The sequence below is a fragment of the Bos javanicus genome, chromosome 16 (genome assembly GCF_032452875.1).
Source record: "Bos javanicus breed banteng chromosome 16, ARS-OSU_banteng_1.0, whole genome shotgun sequence".
NCBI lineage: Eukaryota > Metazoa > Chordata > Mammalia > Artiodactyla > Bovidae > Bos > Bos javanicus.
The window spans coordinates 8,534,648-8,558,394 of NC_083883.1; positions in this window are offsets into that span (position 1 = coordinate 8,534,648).

A 23,747-nucleotide genomic window follows, 5' to 3' on the forward strand; every position below is an offset into this window, starting at 1 on the left:
TTGATGTTGTAAAGGATCATTATTAAGGATCATCTTTGTCAAAGTAGTAAGTAGAACATGAATTAAAAATAGAGAAAGAGAGGATGATTGATACTTTTTTATTTTCTACAAGGTCAGTTATATGACACATAAAGAGATAAATTGTTATAGAAATAGGAGTAGATATAAGACTGAAGAAAAATTGGAAGGTTGCTTTTAGTAAGATAGAAGTTGACCACAGCTTAGTGATCAGTCACTTACTGGTCAGTAGGTGAGCTCAAGTCCTTTGTACCCTTAAGATCTACAGCAGCCCTGGCTGATCCAGGGTATTCGAAGGAGAGACGGCATAGGCGAGGATCAGGATACAATAGCTTCAATTAGATATTAATTAGATGTGTAAGGAGTAATAGAATGAGGATAGCTCAGTAGGAAAATTCAGTGGAGAAAAGAGGCTGAGTAGCTTGGTTTACTCGGGAGACCAATAAAACTTCAAGACAAGAAGTTTGCACCACTTACGTAGGCCGCAGGCGTCCTTCCGTTCTCCCGAAGGAGAGGAGACACTGAGGCCTCCCTGGTCGGATCTTAGAAGCCCAGGCATAATTAGTAAGCATGGTGGGTTCCGCGCTCCAGATGGAGACTCAGCCAGAGTGAGAAAGAGAGCGACATGGGGAGACCAGTATTTCGAGAAACTGATCCCAATTCTTTATTTTCCATGGTCTACTTTTATACACTGAGATGTTATGCAAAAGTCACGTGGGGACAGCAGTCCTGACTTTTATTAAAGTCAGGTGCTTCATACAAAGGTATACAGAGGTCTTAGGGGTGTTACATCATCTTCTGGCCAGGGGGCCTGCTGACAATTTACGACCCTCTCCTTGTGACAGCGGTCAGTCAGTCAGGACACTTATATCTACAGGGCGGATTAGTCTCAAAACAGACGCCACCCAAATAAAGTTACATTCCTACAGGGTGAGGGTGTAGTGGGTTTTAGTTAAGGAAAGAATTTACTTAGCCTAAGGTCTAACGTGATTAATATCAAAGGTTAATACTTATTCCTTCTATATATTCATTAATGTGTGTAAGGGCAGGGGATATGGAGACTTAGCAACAAACGTTGGCTCAACAAATGAAAAACCCTTCACCAACACAATTTCTAATTAGCCCACTATACTTATAGTTTTCTAACTTCTCTAAAGAACCTGTTTTTAGAGGGTTTAAAGCATCTCGTGCCTCTCACGGTTGGGAGGCTGTGAGCAATCACATGTGGCCCGACGAGCCTGTCAGGCAGGCTAGAGAACCTTCAGAGGAGTTTGTAGGTTAAAACACTCTTGTCACACCCAAGAGTTTTTATTGACTGGAGCTCTAGGTTAACTCCTTCTCCAAAAGAGGTGGTGGGGGACAGCCCCCTGTAAAGTCAGAGATGTAGGTAAGAGCACAAAGTAGTAAAGTAGGCAGGCTCTGGTTATGGGGGTAGACGCTCGAGGATTTCCATGGGGACTCCTGAGGCTCGATCCCGCCTTTGCGTATGTCGAGCCTCCTTCCTCATGACATTTGCCATGGGCGGAGTACCTCACTCTGGCCCCCAACATCTTACCATTGGATCTGTGTGTGGCTCATAAACAGATTTCTTTTTTTTTTCCCATGAAAAAAGGTTTGTCTTTTTATTATTATATTGAAAAATTATAAATAATTATAGTCATATACTTGGCAGAGTTTTACCTTTTCCGTTACTGATTTTTTTTTTTTTTATGTTGGAGTGGAGCTGATTAACAATGTTGTGATCACTTCAGGTGAACAACAAAAGGATTCAGCCGTATATAATACACATGTATCCATTCTTCTCCAAGCTCCCCTCCCATCCAGGCTGCCACGTCATTGAGTAGAGCTCCCTGTGCTATAGAGTAGGACCTTATTGGTTATTCATTTTAAATATAGCTGTGCTTACATGTAAATCTTAAACTCCCAAACTACCACTCCATTCCATCAAAGTTCAAGAAGTGTACTAGTTTTAACACCTTCGGCTCAGAGGTATCCTTTCCTGTCACTCTTGTAAGGCTTCATACTTATAAATGCAGACAGATTTCCAGATACTAGGATGCATATGATTTTATCAGACCCTTCCTTGACTGTTTCTTTCTTGACCTTTGTTGACTGTTTCTTTTAAATTTCTGTCCACCTATTTTTAAATTAAAAAAAAAAAAAAAAGTTTTGTTTTTTTTTTTTTCCAATCTTTAAATTTTTTATTTTGTATTGAGGTAGAGTATCAGTTCAGTTCAGTCGCTGAGTCATATCTGACTTTTTGCGACCCCATGAATTGCAACATGGCCAGGCCTCCCTGTCCATCACCAACTCCCGGAGTTCACTCAAACTAATGTCCATTGAGTCAGTGATGCCATCCAGCCATCTCATCCTCTGTTGTCCCCTTCTCCTCCTGCCCCCAATCCCTCCTAGCATCAGGGTCTTTTCCAATGAGTCAACTCTTCACATCAGGTGGCCAAAGTATTGGAGTTTCAGCTTTAGCACCAGTCTTTCCAATGAACACCCAGGACTGATCTCCTTTAGAATGGACTGGTTGGATCTCCTTGCAGTCCAAGGGACTCTCGAGAGTCTTCTCCAACACCACAGTTCAAAAACATCAATTCTTCAGTACTCAGCTTTCTTCACAGTCCAACTCTCACATCCATACATGGCCACTGGACAAACCATAGCCTTGAATAGATGGACCTTTGTTGGCAAAGTAATGTCTCTGCTTTTTAATATGCTATCTATGTTGGTCATAACTTTTCTTCCAAGGAGTAAGTGTCTTTTAATTTCATGGCTGCAGTCACCATCTGCAGTGATTTTGGAGTGATAAAAAAATAAAGTCTGACACTGTTTCCCCATCTATTTCCCATGAGGTGATGGGACCAGATGCCATGATCTTCGTTTTCTGAATGTTGAGCTTTAAGCCAACTTTTTCACTCTCCTCTTTCACTTTCATCAAATGGCTTTTTAGTTTCTCTTTGCTTCCCTGGTTCTGAGATGGTAAAACGTCTGCCTGCAATGCGGGAGACCCGGGTTCGATTCCTGAGTCGGGAAGATCTCCTGGTGAAGGAAATGGCAATCCAATCCAGCATTCTTGCCTGAAAAATACCATGGATGGAGGAGCCTGATAGGCTACAGTCCATGGGGTTGCAAAGAGTCAGACACGACTGAGCAACTTCACTTCACTTCACTTCACTTTCTGCCATAAAAGTGGTGTCATATGCATCTCTGAGGTTATTGACATTTCTCCCAGCAAACTTGATTCCAGCTTGTGCTTCTTACAACCCAGCGTTTCTCATGATGTACTCTGCATATAATTTAAATAAGCAGGGTGACAATATACAACCTTGATGTACTCCTTTTTCTATTTGGAACCAGTCTGTTGTTCCATGTCCAGTTCTAACTGTTTCTTCCTGACCTGCATATAGGTTTCTCAAGATGCAGGTCAGGTGGTCTGGTATTCTCATCTCTTTCAGAATTTTCCACAGTTTATTGTGATCCACACAGTCAAAGGCTTTGGCATAGTCAATAAAGCAGAAATAGATGTTTTTCTGGAACTCTCTTGCTTTTTCCATGATCCAGCAGACATTGGCAATTTGATCTCTGGTTCCTCTGCTTTTTCTAAAACTAGCTTGAACATCTGTAAGTTCATGGTTCACGTATTGCTGAAGCCTGGCTTGGAGAATTTTGAGCATTACTTTACTAGCGTGTGAGATGAGTGCAATTGTGCGGTAGTTTGAGCATTCTTTGGCATTGCCTTTCTTTGAGAGTATAGCTGATTAACAATGGTGTGGTAGTTTCAGATGCACAGCATAGGGTCTGTCCATCTACATACTGACTAACAGAGAGTTAGTTGACTCTGAACACTAGTAACCTAAATGGGAGGTTGTGAGACTGGGGAGAATGAACATACAACATAGTTTTGGAAGTTTTGGCCACAGCAATCAGAGCAGAAAAAGAAATAAAAGGAATCCAAATTGGAAAAGAAGAAGTAAAACTCTCACTATTTGCAGATGACATGATCCTCTACATAGAAAACCCTAAAGAGTCCACCAGAAAATTACTAGAAATAATCAATGACTACAGTAAAGTTGCAGGATATAAAATCAACACACAGAAATCCCTTGCATTCCTATACACTAATAATGAGAAAACAGAAAGAGAAATTAAGGAAACAATTCCATTCACCATTGCAACAGAAAGAATAAAATACTTAGGAATATATCTACCTAAAGAAACTAAAGACCTATATATAGAAAACTATAAAACACTGGTGAAAGAAATCAAAGAGGACACTAATAGATGGAGAAATATACCATGTTCATGGATTGGAAGAATCAATATAGTGAAAATGAGTATACTACCCAAAGCAATTTATAGATTCAACGCAATCCCTATCAAACTACCAACAGTATTCTTCACAGAGCTAGAACAAATAATTTCACAATTTGTATGGAAATACAAAAAACCTCGAATAGCCAAAGCGATCTTGAGAAAGAAGAATGGAACTGGAGGAATCAACCTACCTGACTTCAGGCTCTACTACAAAGCCACAGTTATCAAGACAGTATGGTACTGGCACAAAGACAGAAATATTGATCAATGGAATAAAATAGAAAGCCCAGAGATAAATCCACGCACATATGGACACCTTATCTTCGACAAAGGAGGCAAGAATATACAATGGAGAAAAGACAATCTCTTTAACAAGTGGTGCTGGGAAATCTGGTCAACCACTTGTAAAAGAATGAAACTGGACCACTTTCTAACACCATACACAAAAATAAACTCAAAATGGATTAAAGATCTAAACGTAAGACCAGAAACTATAAAACTCCTAGAGGAGAACATAGGCAAAACACTCTCCGACATACATCATAGCAGGATCCTCTATGACCCACCTCCCAGAATATTGGAAATAAAAGCAAAAATAAACAAATGGGACCTAATTAACCTTAAAAGCTTCTGCACATCAAAGGAAACTATTAGCAAGGTGAAAAGACAGCCTTCAGAATGGGAGAAAATAATAGCAAATGAAGCAACCGACAAACAACTAATCTCAAAAATATACAAGCAACTCCTACAGCTCAACTCCAGAAAAATAAACGACCCAATCAAAAAATGGGCCAAAGAACTAAATAGACATTTCTCCAAAAAAGACATACAGATGGCTAACAAACACATGAAAAGATGCTCAACATCACTCATTATCAGAGAAATGCAAATCAAAACCACTATGAGGTACCATTTCACACCAGTCAGAATGGCTGCGATCCAAAAGTCTACAAATAATAAATGCTGGAGAGGGTGTGGAGAAAAGGGAACCCTTTTACACTGTTGGTCGGAATGCAAACTAGTACAGCCACTATGGAGAACAGTGTGGAGATTCCTTAAAAAACTGGAAATAGAACTGCCTTATGATCCAGCAACCCCACTGCTGGGCATACACACTGAGGAAACCAGAAGGGAAAGAGACACGTGTACCCCAATGTTCATCGCAGCACTGTTTATAATAGCCAGGACATGGAAGCAACCTAGATGTCCATCAGCAGATGAATGGATAAGAAAGCAGTGGTACATATACACAATGGAGTATTACTCAGCCATTAAAAAGAATACATTTGAATCAGTTCTAATGAGGTGGATGAAACTGGAGCCTATTATACAGAGTGAAGTAAGCCAGAAGGAAAAACATAAATACAGTATACTAACGCATATATATGGAATTTAGAAAGATGGTAACAATAACCCGGTGTACGAGACAGCAAAAGAGACACTGATGTATAGAACAGTCTTATGGACTCTGTGGGAGAGGGAGAGGGTGGGAAGATTTGGGAGAATGGCAATGAAACATGTAAAATATCAAGTAGGAAACGAGTTGCCAGTCCAGGTTCGATGCATGATGCTGGATGCTTGGGGCTGGTGCACTGGGACGGCCCAGAGGGATGGTATGGGGAGGGAGGAGGGAGGAGGGTTCGGGATGGGGAACACATGTATACCTGTGGCGGATTCATTTTGATATTTGGCAAAACTAATACAATTATGTAAAGTTTAAAAATAAAATAAAATTAGAGGAAAAAAAAATAAAAAATAAATTGCTTCTATTGCCCATCCAAACTAGGTTCTTCATGACAGGGATTTAGCAGATTAGCATGGGACTCAAACTGAGTCCATTCTGTATACTTCTTACTATACAGACGTGGGAAGGGTGGTATCCACCAGTCCTTGGTTTTGCTCCCGCCAACCAAAATTGATCTCTTTTGTAGGACACAATGAGGGGTGAGTGGGTATAGATGCTGCTGCCCTTGGCACAGAGGTCACAGCCTCTCTGTTGTTACCAAATACCTGTAGATTTTGTTAAGTAAATATTTTGTACTTCTTACATGCCTTTGGTTAATTTCCAGAGCTTAATTGTCTATCTTAGCTTATTGTGATGAGGTTAATTGTTGTTTTGGGGGGACAGTATTAATTCACAGATGTCCTAAATCTATGATAGATTTAAGGAAACAGGAGGACATATGCACTTGTCAAAGAGGATAATAAGAAACAGAAATTCCAGGGACACATAAATGGAAAGGAACTGAGTTATAAAGCAGAGCTTGAATTTTCAGACAATGAAATTTTGGTGAAACAATTTCAGAGATAACAGATTTGATTTTCCAAGTGTGATCAGTATTGTGTGAGAAGGATGCATCTGTTGGATAGACAGATTAATCTTTAACTAGAAAGGATGTAGATTTATCAGAAAAAAAACTTCAGGAAAAGAAAATGGATGGAAAATATAATTATAAGCAAATTACTGAATCAAGGTAATAACTTTTATAAGAACACAGATAAGAAAGATGTTGAAACACCAAGAGAAAATAAACTTGTGAAGATATATATGATCCCTGAAATCTCAGTGTAATTACTTTAGAGGAATCCCAGTTTGTCTTCAAAAGTATTCCCAGAGTAACTTCCAATTAATGATAAATCCTATGATATGTCCTTCAGAACAGCAACTGTTTCTATCATTTAAAACTTATCATTGTACATGAAATTATCAAGCAATTATACAGAGAAGTGTTGTTGAAATGATTTTCAATAGATATTAAATCATCCAAGGGGCTTAATGACCACCATTTCCTTGTCCTGACAACTCTACCATTTCTTTAGTCTCGATGTTTCTTCCCTCTCTTAAATCTCATTCTTGTAACACCAGATCACTGTGTACTATAATCAGGCAGTTTGTAGGAAAGGGGTGCACTATGCTGTCAGTTGTCAACTTTCTATTTCAGTTACTCACTTTGAATGTTTCCTCTGCATTGTGTTTCAAAGAGCTCAGAAATCTTGTTTCCCAGGTCTCCCTTCATTCTATGGTTCCAGATTAGAGTTGCCTCTGAGAGTAACAAAAATATTTCAAAGTTGGGAATAGGAAAAGCTACTTTTCTTGAGAGGTCACAGAACTAGCACATGGATTTCTCTCTACTCTTTGTAAGCACTCTATTTTTGACACCTTTGTAGGGGATTTTCCCAACAATTTATAGGAAGTTGATTCAATATTTCACAATGAAGTCATCAGCGAATATTGCTCACCTTGACATTCACTTTCCCAGCTCTTTTACACTTTCGTATAAGTCCAGCATCAGATGTATGTTGAACTCCTTTATGTCTGTAATACTTCAAATGGCTCTGTGTTCCTGGAAAGTCCCAGATTGATTCAATGGATACTTACCGGAAGGGTGGTTATGTCAAAATATATGTCCCATGTTAGCTTAATTATTACAAATTGCTAGACTTGTTACTTTGATGGCACAGGGGATACTACTGTCAGAAATGATTAGGACTTGTGAACTGTGGTGTTGGAGAAGATTCTTGAGAATCCCTTGTACTGCAAGGAGGTCAAACCAGTCAATCCTAAAGGAAATCAGTCTTGAATATTCATTGGAAGGACTGATGCTGAAGCAGAAGCTCCTGTACTTTGCCCACATGATGCGAAGAAGTGACTCATTTGAAAGACCCTGATGCTGGGAAAGATTGAAGGCAGGAGAAGAAGGGGACAGCAGAGGGTGAGATGAGTGGATGGCATCACCAACTCAATGCACATGAATTTCAACAAGCTCCAGGAGTTGTTGAGGGACAGGGAAGCCAGGCATGCTGCAGTCCATGGGGTTGCAAAGAGTCAGACATGACTGAGCGACTGAACTGAACTGACTTGACTTTAAATTAAAACAAACAATCAAAACCACTAAAAACATACATATTTGTTCAAGTTTGATCATGTGGAATACATGGAAGTTTCAAGGAAAGTTATATTATTGGCGGGGGCATAGAATCAATTTCTTAAAAGAAGTAAATCCTCCCATGGAAGATAGTTAAATAAACAAACTCATGGGCATTGTAACAACACACTTTCTTCTTAAGTAACACAATGGAGAGGAAAGTACAGTGGTTAAGAGCATGTGTACTCTGTAACCAAATGGACAGTTTAATTTTTGTCTTCATACTAATCTAGCAGTTTTCTTAACCTTTGTACATTAGTTTCTTCATCTGTAAACTGGAGTAAATAATAGTATTTACCTCATAGACTTGTTGTTAAAAATGGAAAGAATTTACAAGCATACCTTTTATTTTATCATATTTTGCTTTACTGTGCTTCACAGTAAAGCTTTTTTTTTTTTCCTGCAAATTGAGGGTTTGTGGCAACTCTGGGTCCATCGAGTCTATGGGTGCCATTTTTCCAATAGCTGTTGCTCACTTTGTATTTTTGTGTCACATTTTTATAATTCTGGCAATATTTCAAAATTTTGAATTATTATCTGTGAGCAATGATCTTTGATGTTACTGTTACATAAAGATTACCACTCACTGCAGGCCCAGATAACAGGTAGCATTTTTAGCAATAAAATATTTTTTAATTTAAGATATATACATTTTTTTTTCTTGGTGGCTCAGTGATAAAGACCTTGCCTGTCAATGCAGTAGACTGGGGTTCAATCCCTGGGTTGGGAAAATCCCCTGGAGGAGGAAATGGCAACTCACTCTAGTATTCTTGCCTGAGAAATCCCATGGACAGAGGAACCTGGCAAGCTACAGTCCATGGGGTCACAAAAGAGTGGGACATGACTAATCAACTGAATAAGATGTAAATTGTTTATACATAATGCTATTGCACACTTGATAAACTACATTAGTAGTATAAACATAACTTTTATGTGCACTGGGAAATAAAAAAAAAAATTGATGTGACTGCTTTATTGCAACACTGGATTTTTGTAATGGTTTGAAATGAAACCTGCAATATTTATGAGCTTTGCCTATACATAGTGATATACTGAAAATAGTACTTGGGGGCACAGGAAGAGCACAATAAGTTCTGTGCAAAAACTCAGATTTTTAGTTAAAATCTTTTTCAATCTACAGTCTAAAGTTTTATTTAACTTACTGATGACCAACAAATACAGTTATGAAATTATTGCAGTAATATATGACCTTTTTTTGGGAAGGAGTGCTCAATACATAAGGTAGATCTTGATTTAGACATTTAGAACAGATAGTATTAATTTATAGAATATCTGGGTTTCCTGTGACACTTTTAATGATTAAACTGTGAGAGAGTTAATTCTTAGGTAGGGTGATAAGAAGTCCAGGGTCCCCAGGGTTCTCAAGGAGGAGAAAAGGAGGTTGTTGTTGTTGTTGTTGTTGTTTTTTCCCCTACTTTCCTTAGTCTTAGTCACATAACACTTTTTTTTTTTTTTTTTTTTTTTTTAAGCTCAGAGCTAATGATTACACAAAACAACTCATCTTGTTCAAGGATATGTTTTCCCTTAAAATCTGTACCAATGGTTATATAACAACAATATATCCTACTCAAGAACATGTTTCTCCTTCTTAAGAGCCTTCTGACTAATACTGTCATCTTAAAGTGTGTGTTGTAGGAGTGGGTCTGGTAAAATATTTCTATTGTTAGTTCTAATCCCGTTATCTTAAAATGTAAATTGTGAGAGTGGGTCTGGTAAAACCTTTACAACCTTGAGACATTCTTTTGATTTATTGTTAATAACCAACTGAAAAGGTATACAGCTCCCTTGCTAAGACTAGGGAGTGGGGCACTCTGTCCCCCTTCTGATGTCTATGTCAGGAACTTTCTCTGTCCCTTTTTATACTGTAATAAAACTCTGCTACACAAAGCTCTTGAGTGATCAAGCCTGGACCCTGGTCAGAAAGCTAAATCTTTGGAGATCAGGAATCTGACACTATAAGCTATCAACTGTAGCCCCACCCCACCTTCTATACCTCCATTGGATTTGTGTATTATTAGAAATTAAATACATTCTTGCTAGCTGGAAACATTCTACAGATACCTGGGGCCTAAAATCCACAAGTCACATTTCAGCTGCAGCAACCTCTGACATTTTGTGTACATCATTGTTTATTCTAGGATTTAGCAATTTTTCTCTTTTTTTAAATTTGTATTACCTGACGTTTAAGCAAGAGAGGAAACACGAATGGAAAAATGTAACTGAAGTGAACTTCATATCCCTTCTAGGCTTTGCTAAATTTAAACTTGCATGGACAGTGCAAAATGCATCACAGTCTAGCCCTCTGGTTGCTGACATGTGTTTTTGACTTTGATTTTAAAATATGTCATAATTTCAAAAAAATATGAAAATAGAATATAATATCTTAGAATGAAAAAGGCAATGATTTCACTTGACTTTATAAACTACTGAAGTAAGAATTATTTGGCAGAGGACAAAGCAGTGAATTGTGAGAATGAACTTGGAATATATTCTCATTCTACAGTATTGTCTCCCAAAGGCAGGACCTCCAAATATCACATTTGAGATTTAGAGTGTCAACATAGGAATTTTGAAGGGACACTGACATTCAATTTCGGCATGCCTGTATATGTATGAATTAGCATAGACAAAGTTTATAAAATGTATTTCACATGTTTTTATATAAAAAAGCACTCCACCAACTAAGAATGGCCATGCACCACCACCCACGGACTCGAGAAAGGACTATCAATTTGTCAAGCCTGTTCGTGTCTGGACCAGGTGAGGTTTCCCATTTTGAGTCAAATTAAGCTGCAGGCTCCACCCCTGGAGTATTCTTGCCTGGGAAATCCCATGAACAGAAGAGCCTGGCTAGCTGCAGTCCATGGGGATGAAAAGAATCAGAAACAACTGATTAAGCACATGAATAAAAAATATACAGTTCTAAGAGTTATATTGTGATAAAAGTACAAAATCAGAGTTCATATGTTTGTAAGTTGGCCCACAGTGTGGACCTTAAGTGCTATAGACCAAATGTGTGCCTCCCTTCTAAATTCTTATGTTAAAACCCTAATCCTCAATTAGGATTGGATTAAATTATTAGCTCCTTGTGGCACAATCAATGCAACTGCAAAAACAGGAAGAGAAAATAAGTCTCTCTGTGAGGACACAGGAGAAAGACAGCTGTCTACAAACCAGGAAGAAAGGCCACACCAGTTTCTGACCATGCAGGGATCTTAATCTCAGACTTCTCAGCCTTCAGACTGTGAGAATACTTTTCTGTTGTTTCAGCCACTGAGTCTATGGTTTCCTATAACAGATCAAACTAAGACATCAAGTAACAATAAAAACAAAGAATCTTAAATCAGACCTAAAACTCTAGCCATATAACCTGAGAATTAAAATTGTTAGTCACTCAGTCATGTCTCTTGCAACCCTGTGGACCTGCTAGGTTCCTCTGTCCATGGAATTATCCAGGCAAGAATACTAGAGTACATTGCTATTCCCTTCTCCAGGGGATCTTCTCTACCCAGGGATCAAACCCAGGTCTGCAACGAAGGCAGATTCTTTATTCTTTGAGCCACCGGGAAAACCTAAGAGTGATCTTCTCTATAAGGTTTATGCTGGCCACATTTCGTAATGTATTCTCAAAGAATCTTGGACATCATATTTTAAATTATGCTTCAAAGATTGCATTTTTATATTTTCTTAATATGTGATCAGTCAGTAACTTTTCTTATCTTTCCATGAATCTTAAAAGAAGTTTCCAAAATAGCTTTTTAACAATTAATTCTTATGGAGTTCATTAGGTAAAATTTTGTTACATTATCCATTTTTTAGATTTTTTTGATATGGGCCATTTTTTAAATGTCTATTGAACTTATTACAATGTTGTTTTTGTTGGTTATTTTCTGTGTTTTGTTTTGGTCAAGAACTATGCAATATTTTAGCTCCCTGACCAGCGATGGAACTGTCAACCCCTGCATTGAAAGGCAAAGTCTTAACCACTGGACTGCCAGGGAGGTCCCACCATATCCATTTTTAGAGTTCATGTTTAAGACATGTTTTTTTCCTTTCATACAACCATTTTCTCTAACCAAATAGCACATTTTACAGGAACAGTGGTGTGCTTTTATACTTTTAGTTAGATAAATCAAAGAAACATAAAAAGAAGCTTAACAAGAAAGAGCACAGAATAAACTCTCATATATGAGAGGACTCGACAGAATGGACAGTAATCAGTAGCACACTGCCCATGGATTATTTTAATGTTCTTGGCTCTGTCAGTGCTTACAAAAGCAAAATTATCTTGTTCTTTAAACATAATTTTGGTCTAATGTTGCAGATTCAACGAGAGTTGCAGAGGCACACTGAGAATGTGGTATTCAGCGAGAACTATGATTCTTCCCAACAACTCTGGGTTGAACACTTCTGGAATACAAAGTGAAGTTTCACAAAACTGACACTTCTGTTCTAATAATGCTTAATTATTGGGTATAATTTTGCAAAAGGAGGGAACACTACTCTGAGAATGAGAGTGTTGTTTAGTGGAAAAAGGAGATGATTTATCTTTTCAATGAACTTTTTCTAAAAGCAATTCTATTTGTAGAAGCAATAGCTTGTGCCAGCTCAACACATGGCTTAGTTAGAAATCTTTACCATGGTTGGTGTCTCTTAGTCTTCACAAGAAACACTGCCTTTAGTATTAAAGCCATATCCTATGCTTTTAGGTTACCACATAAATTGTTTTTTCTGAGGTGAGTTCATGTTTTGTCACTAATAATATCTCTAGACTTTCTTGGAAAAAATATAGCTATATGGTATTTATAACATTACTGTTAGATTTTGCTATCATAATGAATTTCCCAAATAAACCTTTCCAAAAAAGTGTTTCCTGAGATTTAAATAAAAGCAATTTTAAAACTAACATCAACTCTGTAATAAAACTCTTCAGATCAGATCAGATAAATATAAAATTGAAACTGTGAGCTTCTAAAAGCAAAGTGTATCCTTCATAATAAGAGTAACCACAAAATAGAGTCATTTAATTATTTCAAGGACATGTTCACTAAAAGTAACATAAGCCATAATAAAGTACTATGTATTTAAATGTCATCATTATTCAGATATGTACATTTACACAAATGCAGATACATATATATTTATATACATATATGCTGCTGCTGTTGCTGCTGCTAAGGCGCTTCAGTCGTGTCCAACTCTGTGCGACCCCATAGACGGCCTCCCACCAGGCTCCCCCGTCCCTGAGATTCTCCAGGCAAGAACACTAGAGTGGATTGCCATTTCCTTCTCCAATGCATGAAACTGAAAAGTGAAAGTGAAGTCGCTCAGCCGTGTCTGATTCTTAGCCACCTCATGGACTGCAGCCCATCAGGCTCCTCCGTCCATGGGATTTTCCAGGCAAGAGTACTGGAGGGGGTTGCCATTTCCTTCTCAGATATACATGATGTGTGTGTATGTGTGTGTGTGTGTTTGTGTGTGTGTGTGTGTGTGTGTATATATATATATATATATACACAAAAATTTTAATTAAGAAAATATTAATGAGAGACTATGACCATTAATTTCCACTGCTTCTAGGTCCTTCATCACCACCCTCTTCTATTATTTCTGCCCTCTTATTGCTACTTCTTCAGTGTTCATCAGTGTCTACCATGGGAAGATAACAAATGGATACACATAAGCTTCAATGTGTTCCATACGTGAGCACACATTATAGAGAATAATTTAAAAATGGGAATGATTTAATGGCAAAAATGAACGATTGATATATGTGTGCATATACACACATGTGTTTATACATATATATATATATATATATATATAGTCCATTTTGCATCAAAATGAGCAATCAAGTGGTTGAAAATAGGCTATTTTGATAGTGTATGGAAAAATAATAAATAAAAATTTATTAGCAATAAGTCAACACTGCAATAGAGGTTAGTTTAACATGGAAAAAGTGAAAGTAAAGTTTCTCATCACTATCCCAGTGATACTGTCTCTGTCTCCTTGTAGCAATGGGTCAGTATCGTGCATACTCTAAATACATGTGGCCATTCCTAGGATCTTAGAATAGCCTCAATGGCTGAGATAAACACAAACATAGTATTTTTAGTCAGTATTGTGGAAGACTCCTTACTAAAATCCTTGTAAGTAATTGGATCATTAAACAATCATGTACATCTCCATTGTAAAATAAGCCTTTAGGTGTTCATCTGGCACTAATTATTAATGACCAGGAGGCCACTCCTTAATATGCTGACACACTTCACCCTGAAACTGAGAGTGTGCTCCTTTAGATTTGTTAAGTTTATTAATGCTCATTGACTGTCATTGCTATGACAATATTTTTTAACAAATCAGATATGAGTATGAAAAAGAAGAAATGTGCTTTAAAGATCCTTACCTGAAAGCTGTATAAATAGCAAAATGAGTTGCTAAAAGTTGCTACTCCTTTTTCTTAGTAGATCGCTATAAGCCTACTACAAAGTAGTGATAGGGATGATCCATTTATATTCATTATCCTTTCGAATTACTTCCTGAGAAATTTGAAGCTCTTACTTGAATTTAAAGAAATCCAAATCTGTCACTTAAAGGAGAGAGAACTCACTATCCTTAGATCCATATTCAAAGCTTCAATTCTATGTTAAATGTTCAGCAAAGAAATTGCTACTTATTTATTTTAAAGTAAAATCAAATATTTGAAACAGACACAAGACACTTTTAATAACTTATTGTTTAACCACTTTTTAAATTAGAATTAGGATTTCAAGGTTTTGATTGCTTTAATAGAGTTTTATAATATCTGTAATAGTATAATAAAAAATAACACTGAATTGAGAATGAAGAGGAATCTGTCCACTATTTATTAATCACACTCATTTCTGAAATTCATGTTCCTCTTCTTTAAAATAGTTATATTGGATTTAATGATCCCCAGAAATATTTATATAATGGTTATCATGATAATTGGAAAGTGTCCGATTCCTTCCTTTGCACCTGAACAAAGACTGTTTTGGAGACTGATAAAGTTTTAGGAGATTAAGAAACAATTTTGGAATATACTTGAGTCTATCAACAGTAGGAGATTTTGAAGAGCAAAAAATTGTTATATCCAGGCTTCATAGCTTGGGGCATGTTCATTTTGAGAGACCTATCATACAGCCAAGAGAAGAACATCATACAGGAATTGACATAAATTACCATGTAGGAATTTTTTTTTTATTATAGCTTCCTGTTGGTTATCTATTTTAATTATAGTAGTTTGTATATGTCAATCTCAAACTTTCTAACTATCCCTCCCCGCTCCCCCCCCACCCCACTTCCCTCGCTGGTAACCACAAGTTCATTCTCTAAGTCTATGAGTCTGTTTTGGTTTTGTAAATAAGTTCATTTGTATCATTTTTAAAGATTCCACATATAAGTAATATCATATGACATTTGTCTTTCTCTGGCTGACTTACTTCAGTTAGTGTGATAATTTCTAGGTCAATATTTGGGTCCATATATGTCCATATATGTTGCTGCAGATGACATGGACTGCAGCCTACCAGGCTCCTCCATCCATGGGATTCTCCAGGCAAGAGTACTGGAGTGGATTGCCACTGCCTTCTCCCATTATTTTTAATGGCTGAGTAATAGTCCATTGTGTATGTATATATGCACACCATATCTTTTTTTCCATTCATCTGTCAGTGGGCATTTAGGCATTAGGTTGCTTCTATATCTTGGCTATAGGAAACAGTGCTACAGTGAAATTGGGGTGCATGTGTCTTTTGAAACCATGTTTTTCTCCAGGAATATGCCCAGGAGTGGGATTGCAGTATCATAAGGTAATTCTGTTTTTAGTTTTTAAGAAACTTCCATACTGTTCCCCATAGTGGTTGCACCTTTTTACATTCCCATCCACAATGTAGGAGGGTTTCTTTTTCTCGACACCCTCTTCAGCATTTATTGTTTGTGGGTTTTTTGATGATGGTCATTCTAACCAGTATGAGATGAGACCTGACTGTAATTTTGATTTGCATTTCTCTAATAATTAGTGATGTTGAGCATCTATTCATGTTCCTCTTGGCTGTCTGTATATCTTCTTTGGAGAAATGTCTTCTGCTCATCTTTTGATTGGGTTGTTTGTTTTTGGATGTTGATCTGCATGAGCTGTTTGTAAATTTTGGAGACTAATCCCTTGTCAGGAATTGAGTGTAAGAAAGAAGGAAAGTAAAGAAAGTGCTGAAATTTATGTTTAGCAATGAAAGCATTCAGAATATGAAAACAAATTAAAACTAGGTTTTCAAACAAACAAAATTGTTTATGTTCCATACTCTGTGCCAGTCTTAAATGCTGTAACAAACATTTTCAGATTTGTCTTGTACAGTAGTTCTTCCAAATGAAGCATTTTTTTTTCCTTTTTTTTTTTTTTGTACAGGAGACTGGTACTCAGAAGCTTAAACACTTTGCCAAAGAGAACATGTAAGATTAATAAGTGACAAACAAATTCAGCAGATAATTAGAATAGATTAAGTTCTTATTAAATAACCACTAAAAGCTAAGCTTATTATTCCATTTCAGAGAATAAAAATTAGAGCCAATATATGTTAACTATCTTGCTTGAGTTCTCACAGTAGAGAACTAGTGGAAACGCAATTTCAATACTGTTGGCTAGACACACAGAGACCAAGACAATAAATAATTATTATCAACCGCTTCCTCTAAATGAGCAAGTATTCACCATGTAGTATTGGGCTGGCCAAAAATTTCATTCAGGTTTTGGCCAACCCAATACTTGCCATTCTAGAATTCATGTATTTTCCATTATTCCAGATGTTTTCTTTTGTTTCTTGAAACTTAAGGAAGAATAAGAATCACCTGGAGATTTTATCACATACAGATTCTTAGATCCTGTCCCCAGAAGTTCTGATTCAGTTTGTCTTGGTGGTGATTCAGTAATTTCTATTTCTAACAAGCTCCCTGAAGATGACACCTCTGTTTTAGAAAATGTATTTTGAGAACTATTGCTCTACTGTACTGTATAGAATATTTACATATAATATTGTGAATTGATGCTTTTGAATTGTGGTGCTGGAGAACACTCTTGAGAGTCTCTTGGACATCAAGGAGATCAAACCCAGTCAATCCTAAAGGAAATCAACCCTGAATATTCACTGGAAGGACTGATGCTGAATTTCCAATGGTTTGTCCACCTGATGTGAAGAGCAGACTCATTGGAAAAGGCCATGATCCTGGGAAAGACTGAAGGCAGGAGAAGGGGATGACAGAAGATGAGATAGTTGGATGGCATCATTGACTCAATGGTCATGAGTCTGAGCAAACTCAAACTATCCAGGATATAGTGGAGGGCAGTGAATCCTGTCAATCCTGCAGTCCATGGGGTCACAAACACTCAGACATGACTTAGCAACTAAAAAACAACAAGCTTTTCTTTCAAACAATGTAAATATTTAACCTGGCAATTGTCATAATTTCCTTCAGAGCCACTGTTTTGGCAGCATACAACCGTTAGAGATTTGTGATAATGTGATTTAAATTTACGGATATAGTTAGTGCTTTTTGCCTTTCAAATGCAATTTGTTTACATATTAGGCAACACAGATTCTATCTCTGCCTAGAAACACAGAAGCTTCTATTTTCAGCTCAGCTTCATAAGTGGAGACATTGTGTTTCTCTTTTCCAAATAAATATTTACATTGATTTTCAGAACAATTTTTAAAGAAATTTTACTGCTTAGTGTTGCTGCTCATCTTGATCATAGCTGTTTTTAAATTCTTCAGTTACACACATCACAAAATTTGTTAAAACAAAAGCCAACAGACAAATACTCACATAATTGTTTGTACCATATACTAACCACAAAACATTGTGTGTCTAACACTAGTGCATACAAAACATAATAAAATGGGGTCCATTTAAAGATCCTGTAGTAGATGAATGGACTCACATTCATAATGAGGGGAACAGAATCCCATCAATTTCCTATGGTAAACCAGAAAAGCAACATTTGAACTCAAACACTGAAAAGAAGTGAGTATGTTCAGAATATTGAATCTTTTCCCATATATTATCCTTAAAATGGGTTTTACTGTCATGCCAATATGTAAATTGTCTTCACTAAAATTATGACTTTAACCTTATGGAAACCACCAGCAGTATAACATTCCTCACCTCAGAAAAGTTCTGGTATATTTTAGCTGAATTTTGAAGAACTCAGCTTATGTAAGAAATAACCCTTGCTAGCAGTGCACTGATTTCTATGCTATTATTGTTTTCCCTTACCTCTTTAATAATTCATTGCTTTCTTGTGCTAGAACCTCCCCAAAAAAATCACGTGAGAATTTTAAGCATATATTTCCCCCATATCTATTCTTTTTTTTATGCTTAGACAAATTTTAACCTTAAAGTTTATTTAAAGAATACTTTGCTTACATTTATAAAAAACAACATCAAAACCTTGAAACTGACATCATTTATGTTTTGCTTTGCTGTATTAGTCATATTCTTTGTTAACCTACCAGTTTAATAGATGGCAGGATTTATGGTGTAATCCAACTGTATGGTATTTCTGAAACAAATATATCTTAGTATAATTTAAAAATTATGAATACACAAAATTATAGCCCTATAATTAGCAAATACACAGTTAGATAAATTCTGAATTTATTATTTATTTTATAAATTGTTTTATAAAATACAACTTCCTGGAATTTTAGTAATATTTATTTTTTATTCCTTCAGTTGAATTGTGTTGGCTTATACTTCATTTGAAAGAAAACACAAGTCAAGGCACAAAGTGTAGTCTGTGTTTTCTCAACTAGGGTTTACTCACCTTTCCCTTTTCTAATGGTACCAGGGTCTCCTTTATAAAACAATTTCCCTTTTCTTTTTTATTTGTAAAAATTTTATATTGAAGTATATTTGATGTACAATTTTGTGTTAGTTTCAGTAAGGTGATTCAAGTATATATATATACATACATAGGGTGCATGTACTTGTATGTATATCTATTCTTCAGACTCTTTTCCCATAGAGGTTATTATGGAATATTGAGTAGAGTTCTCTGAGCTATGCAGTAGATCCTTGTTGGTTATCTATCTATATATAAAAGTAGTGTGTGTTCTGTGCTTAGTTGCTCAGTCAACTCCAACTCTTGGGACCCCCATAGACTGTAGCCTGCCAGACTCCTCTGTCCCTGAAATTCTCCAGGCAAGAGTACTGGAGTGGGCTGCCATTTACTTCTCCAGGGGATCTTCCCAACTCAGGAATTGAACCTGGGTCTCTTGCACTGCAGGCATACTCTTTACCAACTGAACTAGTGTGTACATGTTAATCCCAATCTCCTAATGTATCCCTTCCTGGCATCTTTCCCCTTTGGTAACCATAAATTTGTTTTCTATGTTTGTGAGTCTTATTTCTGTATTGTAAGTACATTAATTTGTATCATTTTTTAGATTCCACGTATAAATGATATCATGATATTTGTCTTCCTCTGTTTGACTTATTTCACTTAGTATGATCACCTCTATCTAGGTCCATCTGTGTTGCTTCACATGGCATTATTAATATTCCATCATATATATGTACCACATCTTCTGTATCCATTTCTCTGTCAATGGACACTTAGGTGGCTTTCATGTCTTGATAATTGTAAGTAAGGCTGCTGTGAATATTGTGCTGCAAGTATCTTTTCAAAGTATTGTTTTCTCCAGATATATGCCTAGGAATGAGATTGCTGGGTCACATGGTAGCTCTATTTTTGGTTTTTTAAGTAACCCCCACACTATTCTCCATAGTTGGCTGCACAATGTTACATTTCCAAGTCTATTTTATATCACCAATGCACTTGATTTTTTTTTCTTTTTTTTCTGGAAGATGCCATGAAGAGCATATATTTTCCTCTGGCATCCATGAGTGATCCAATAACCCAATCCAAACTGATACTATGTATCCCCACACAGGCCCTAAAGACTGGCCAGGTGTGACCAAGGTCAGTGTTAGAAATCCCAGGACACATTCCCTATGGACATTTCCTATGGCATGGGATCAGCCAAAGCCAGTTTGCTATCAGCAGGACAAAAGTGGAAACATGGCTGAGAGTAGGACTCAGTGATATTTAATACCAATCACAGAAAACTTTGATCGAAATGCATCTACAGTTTAATCCACTTATTGCTTACATCAGTTAAAATTGTACTTTCTGTTGCTTTCAAACCAAAATGTACTGTTTTACATAAAATTGTTAGCAGGGAATAAGATCAGTAGGAAAAGTGATAGGTCACTGTAGGATAAACTGAGTCAAGGAGGCAGAATGGAGGAAGTGATGACATCTTGTGATAGGAGCTATGTCTGGATATCCTGTGCTTTTTCTACAATGATGAGATGGTTGCTGACACTGTGACCTGTTTTATATTGAGACTCAGATTATTTACTTGAAATATGTAGCATTAGGAGCTTAGAGGAACAAAAATAGTAAGGGGCCTAATATGTATTGGGTATTTCATAAATTCACTGGTGATAATCAAAGAAAGAGAATGAACTGAAGTAAGGGATTTGAAAGCTGAAAGGAAAGAAATTGCACATTTTCTAAGAAGAGTCTTTTCTGTTTGTGGACGGAAGTTCAAAATGGACCAGTCATAATCTGGAGATTGAGACATTTAGAAGAGTAAAATGATTTGCTCCACGTGGAGGTTTGCCTTATAGAAATATTGAGACAGGATTGAGTTGGACAAAAGACTTCTTAGTCAGGATAAGGCTATCTTCCCAGACCTTTCTCAGATACAGTGGGTTAAATATTTAATGGGAATCATGTGGAGGGGGGGCAATGATGGAGTGTTAGTTACAGAAAGGAGATGAGAGATACTGATACCTTTGAAATGGCAGCTGATTTAGAGCTGGACCTACAATACAAATTTGGGGCAACTGCACCAGGGTACTGGTTTTGCATTGCTTGTCTGGAAATGTGGGGAATCTAGAGGTAGGGATTAGGAGAGGTGCAGAGAGAAGGACACAGAAGTACCAACATGTTAGTAAAATACTTAGCAAAATCTCTGGATCTCCAGAACTCTAGTTAATGAAGTCAACCAAAAGCAAATAAGCCCTGAAACCCCCTCCCCCCACCCCATGTATTTCAGGGTCATATGAGATGCCAGGAAAAATTCAGTCCTGGACAACAGCTTGGGCTTGCCAAACAGTGTAGGAAACCCACAGTCAGGCATCTGAAAGGAATGAGTAACAAAGGTGCCTGTGAGTGTTTGCACCCTCTGGGAGTGTTTGCACTTCCTCAAAATGCCTACTGCAAGGTACAGTAAGTCCCCTGCATATGAACCTTCAAGTTGCCAACTTTCAAATATGTGAATGTGCACAGAAGAAGGATAATGCTTGAATAGAGGAAGAAGAAATAACTGAAGAACTGAAGAGGTTCATGAGGCAGGAAATGGAAAGAGGATTTTCTTTATCTGAGGGGCACACTTGGTTGTTAAGGTACAAGACCAGAGCATAGAACGGTACATGAAGGTTGTAAGAACTGTTCAGAAAGCAATCTGCACTATTATTTCATCTATGAAGAGGGAAATTAAAAACAAAAAAAAAGTACTGATACCCAGACATCACTGGATCATTTTTTCAAGAGAGGTAGATAGAATAGAATCCAGCAAGTAACCGGAACCTGTGCCATCAGTGTCAGGTGTGAGTGACATCACAGCTTGCCCTCTGTCTCCTGTTGCTGATGATCCTTCAGCTCTACCATCTCCCAACCCCTCTCCCTCCTCCAGTCAGTAACTCTTCTTGTGATTTCACTTGATGCAGTTACTGTATGCCAGATGTTGTACTGTACTACTGTACATTTCAAGGTACTCTACTATAAGATTAAATATGTTTTCCTTGTTTTTTTTTGTGTTTGTCTTTTATCTATAACTTGTGTGAAAAATATTATAAACCCACTATAGTATAGTTCTATATAGCCAATTGTGTTAGGTGGGTGGTTGTTGTTCAGTCGCTAAGTTGTGTCTAACATTTTCCAACCCTGTAAACTGCAGCACACCAGGCTTCCCTGTCCTTCACTGCCTCCCAAAGTCTGTGCAAACTCATGTCCATTAGGCTGATGATACCATCCAACATCCAACCATCTCATCCTCTGTGTCCCTTCTCCTCCTACCCTCAATCTTTCCCAGCATCAGGGTCTTTTCCAGTGAGTCGACTCTGCATCAGGTGGCCAAATTCTTGGAGCTTCAGCTTCAGCTAGTTTGGGTACTTAGGCTTATTTTTCTGGACTTATGAACAAATTGGACTTATGAGCAAGCTCTTGGAGCAGAACTTGTATGTAGGTAGAGGACTTACTGTACAGCAATGGAAGGCAACAGCCGGGAGAGATCTTCTAGAAATTAAAACTTCCTATTACCTGAGAAGGGTTGGGATTTTTTAATGCTTTTCTATACAGCAAGATATGTGGGTGACCACTTTTTCTTTTCTAGCCTTTCCTTCTCCAAATGGAAAATGCACTAACCTCTAAGCAGGGAGCCAGATATGGAGTTGATTGCAATTCTTTTCAAGAAGTTATAAAGGGCTCAGTGTAAATAACAATGGAAATGGAAGCAGAAATGGACTCTGAGATTCGTTTGTATTTTTCAAAAATTATCAGCAGTCTCCAAAAGTACTAGGGAAAATAGGAATAATGAGATTCACAAAAATTTCAGTTACCATACAACATTACAGAAGATAGATAAAGTTTAAAGATAGAGCAGATAAAATTATGGTTTAAAAAAAAGCCATTTTGGTAAGAAAGTGACAGGAGCTGAGAGTATAAATGTGGTATATGAAGAAGTGAAGGGTTTTAAAAGTTTTAAGAAAGAGGAAGAAGGAAAGAGACAGGAATAAGGTATGAAATGGATAGAAATGATTATGAAGGTTAGATATGCTGTCATTTGTTAACTTTCTTTGAAGAAGTCCAGATTATAATAAGATTAAAAGTACTGTCTAGGGACTTCTGGTTGGCCCAGCAGTTGTTGTTTAGTTGCCATGTTTTGTCAGAATCTTTTGTGTCCCCATGGAATATAGCCCACCAGGCTTCTCTGTCCATGGGATTTCTCTGGCAAGAATATTAGAATGGGTTGCCATTTCCTCCCCCAGGGGATGGTCCTGACCTAGGGATCATACCTGTGTCTCTTGCATTGGCAGGTGAATTCTTTACCACTGATTTCTCAAGAGGCAGATGAGGTGGTCTGGTATTCCCATCTCTTGAAGAATTTTCCACAGTTTATTGTGATCCACACAGTCAAAGGCACAAGTTTCTAAATTGTTACATGCCTTTTCATCACTTTCCTGCACCTTTAAATGACTGTTTCCAACCATTTTGTTCACCTTTTTGTGGTTGGTGGTGGTGTTAATTGTTTGGAAGAACACTTTGCTCTGCTCTCCTGGAGGAAGGCTCCCCCACCCCCCCCCCCACCCCCAACC